Raw genomic sequence first — 3817 nt, 5'->3', positions numbered from 1 at the left:
GTTACAAGTTGGAGTTCAACGCCAGAAACAGGTTACAACCTGGAGTTGAACGCCCAAAACAGCCCAGGCACGTGAGAAGCTTAAGTCTCAGCCCCAGCACACACCAAGTGGGCCCCAGAAGTGGATTTCTGCACTATCTATCATAGTTTATTCATTTTCTATAAACCTAGGCTACTGGTTTAGTATTTAAACAACTTTTAGAGATCTATTTTGTATCTCATGATATTTTAGATCTGAACTTTGTAATCTCTGATGGCATGAGTCTCTAAACTCCATTGTTGGGGGTGAGGTGCTCTGCTGTGTTCCGATGAATTAATGCAACTATTTCTGTTTTCCATTCAAACATGCGTGTTCCTATCTAAGATATTCATTCGCGTTTAAGTATATAGAAGGTGATGATCTGTGACACTCATCACCTTCCTCAATTCATGAACGTGTGTCTGACAACCACCTCCGTTCTACATCAGATTGAATGAGTATCTCTTAGATTCCTTAATTAGAATCTTTGTGGTATAAGCTAGATTGATGGCAGCATTCATGAGAATCCTATTCCAGCATGAGTGGGAACCGACAGATGATTAGCCATGTGGTGACAGCGCACGTGGACCCTTTTCACTGAGAGGACAGATGGTAGCCATTGACAACGGTGATCCACCAACACACAGCTTGCCATGGAAGGAACTTTGCACTTTTGCATGCATGAGGGAAGAGGAATACAAGAGAAAAGCTGAAATTCAGAAGACAAAGCATCTCCAAAACCCCAACATATTCTCCATTACTGCATAAAAAGTAACCTTTACTTCATGCTCTCTTGTTCATTTGCAAGTCAATTGATAACCACTAATTAATATCCTGACTAAGAGTTGTAAGATAACCATAGCTTGCTTCAAACCAACAATCTCCGTGGGATCGACCCTTACTCACGTAAGGTATTACTTGGACGACCCAGTGCACTTGCTGGTTAGTGGTACGAGTTGTGAAAAGTGTGATTCACAATTCGTGCACCAAGTTTTTGGCGCCGTTGCCGGAGTTTGGACAACTGACGGTTTATTTTGTTGCTTAGATTAGGAAAAAAATTTTCTTTTTAAAATTTTCGAAATTTGTGTTCTTTGTTCTTCCTTCATCTTCAAGTTGTTCTTATTTATTTTTCTTGTTTGATCTTTAGTTTTTCCTTTTCTGTTTCTTTTCTTGTTTTCGTGTGCCTTTTCAAAATATTAGTTTTCAAAAAAATTTTATTCTTAGTTATTAAAAATACTTCTTCAAAACAAGTGTTACATTTACTGCCCAATTGGCTAGAGCGTTGGTCTATGTTCTTGGTAATTGGGAATCTTCTTTTTAAATTCTTTTTTCAAAAATAATTTTTCTATTAAATCTTGTGCCAAACTTTAAGTTTGGTGTTTTCTTGTTGATTTCTCTTTGGTTTTTGAAAATTTTATTTTGGTTTTCTAAAAATTTTAAGTTTGGTGTTCTACCTTCATATTCTTGTTGTTCTTGTGATTCTTCAAGGTGTTCTTGAGTCTTTCTTGTGTTTTGATCTTAAAATTTTTAAGTTTGGTATTCCTTGGTGTTTTCCCTCCAAAAATTTTCGAAAACAAGGAGCTTTAGATTTAAAAATTTTAAGTTGTGTGTCTTTTGTGTGTTTTTCTCTTTCATCATAAAATTCAAAAATCAAAAAAATATCTTTTCTTCATTCCACTCATAAATTTCGAAAAAATTAGCATTAAATTAGTCATCAAATTTAAAAATCATATCTTTTTCAAGTCAAATCTTTTCCAATCAAATCCTTTCAATCATATCTTTTTCAAAACTTCCCAACCATAATTTTTTTCTTTCTCTCTCTTCACTTTTCGAAAATCCTCACCCATTTTTTATTTATTTTATTTTAATTTATTTTATTTTCGAAATAAATAAATAAATAAATAAATAAAAATATTTTCTCTATTTTATATCATCTCCCCTTCTCCATCATGGTCAGAAAAATTCCTGAATCAATACTTCCCTCCCAAACAGATGACACAGCTAAGACTGGACATCCAAGGCTTTAAACAAGGAGATAATGAATCTCTTTATGATGCTTGGGAGAGATACAGAGAGATGCTAAGAAAATGCCCCTCTGAAATGTTTTTAGAATGGGTGCAGTTAGACATCTTCTATTATGGGCTTACAGAGAGAGCTCATACTTCTCTAGACCACTCAGCCGGTGGGTCTATACATATGAGAAAGACAATTGAAGAAGCTCAAGAGCTCATTGATACAGTTGCCAGAAATCAGCATCTGTACCTAAGCAGTGAACCTTCTATGAAAGAAGAGGCTAGAATAGTCACTTCTGAACTGAGTCCTGCAGAACAAGCTACTAAATTCAATCAGCAATTGGATTTTCTAAAAAAAAAGTTAGCCGAATTCAAGGAGAGACTACAAGAGACAAGAATGGCTAATATAAATATGGAATTACAATTAAAGCAAACAAAGCAGCAGCTGTCAAAACAAATAACAGAAGAGTGCCAAGCAGTTTAATTGAGAAGTGGGAAAACATTAGATGCCCCACCTCAAGGTAGAAGGAAGCCAAGAAATGAGCAAACTACCCAAAATCCATCTAAGGATAGTAAGAGCCCGGAGAGGAATAATTCTGGCAATCAAACGCCAGAAATTGGGTGGAAAGCTGGCGTTGAATGCCCAAACCATGCTCAGTCCTGGCGTTCAACGCCAGAAACAAGCAAGGAATTGGCGTTGAACGCCAAAAAGAAGCACAGTTTTGGCGTTCAAATGCCAGGAACAAGTAAGGAGTTGGCGTCCAACGCCACTCCAGCTTCTGACTCTGGCAATCAAATGCCAGTGAGGGATCAGACACACACCAGTGCTAATAACAACCCCTCTAAAAAGGCTTCTCCAACCACCTCTGTAGGAAGTAAACATGCAGGAACTATGGTTGAGGAATACAAAGCCAAGATGCCTTATCCTCAAAAACTCCACAAAGAGGAGCAGGATAAGCAATTTGCTCCCTTTGCAGACTATCTTCGGACTCTTGAAATAAAAATTTCGTTTGCAGAGGCACTTGAGCAAATACCTTCTTATGCCAAGTTCATGAAAGAAATCTTGAGTCATAAGAAGGATTGGAGAGAAACTGAAAGAGTTTTCCTCACTGAAGAATGTAGTGCAGTCATTCTGAAAAGCTTTCCAGAAAAGCTTAAGTATCCCAGGAGCTTTCTGATACCATGCACACTAGAGGGTAATTGAACCAAGACAGCTTTATGTGATCTTGGAGCAAGCATCAATCTAATACCTGCATCCACTATCAGAAAGCTTGGTTTAACTGAAGAAGTCAAACCAACCCGGATATGTCTCCAACTTGCTGATGGCTCCATTAAATATCCATTAGGCGTGATTGAGGACATGATTGTCAGGGCGAATGACTTTGTAGTGCTGGAAATGGAGGAGCACAAGAGTGCTACTCGCATCCTAGGAAGACCTTTCCTAGCAACTGGACGAACTCTCATTGATGTCCAAAAGGGGGAAGTCACCCTGAGAGTTAATGAGGATGAGTTTAAGTTGAATGCTGTCAATGCCATGCAGCATTCAGACACACCAAAAGACTGCATGAAAGTTGATCTTATTGACTCTTTGGTAGAGGAGATCAACATGGCTGAAAGTATCGAATCAGAGTTGGAAGATATCTTTAAACATGTTCAGCCTGATTTTGTGGATTCAGAGGAATTGAAAGAGCCTCTGAAATTTCCTCAGGAAGAGGAAAAACCTCCTAAACCCGAGCTCAAACCATTACCACCATCCCTGAAATATGCATTTCTGGGAGAAGGTGACA

This window comes from Arachis ipaensis, chromosome B10 (assembly GCF_000816755.2).
Source record: "Arachis ipaensis cultivar K30076 chromosome B10, Araip1.1, whole genome shotgun sequence".
NCBI lineage: Eukaryota > Viridiplantae > Streptophyta > Magnoliopsida > Fabales > Fabaceae > Arachis > Arachis ipaensis.
Note: the sequence above shows the minus strand (reverse complement) of the source record.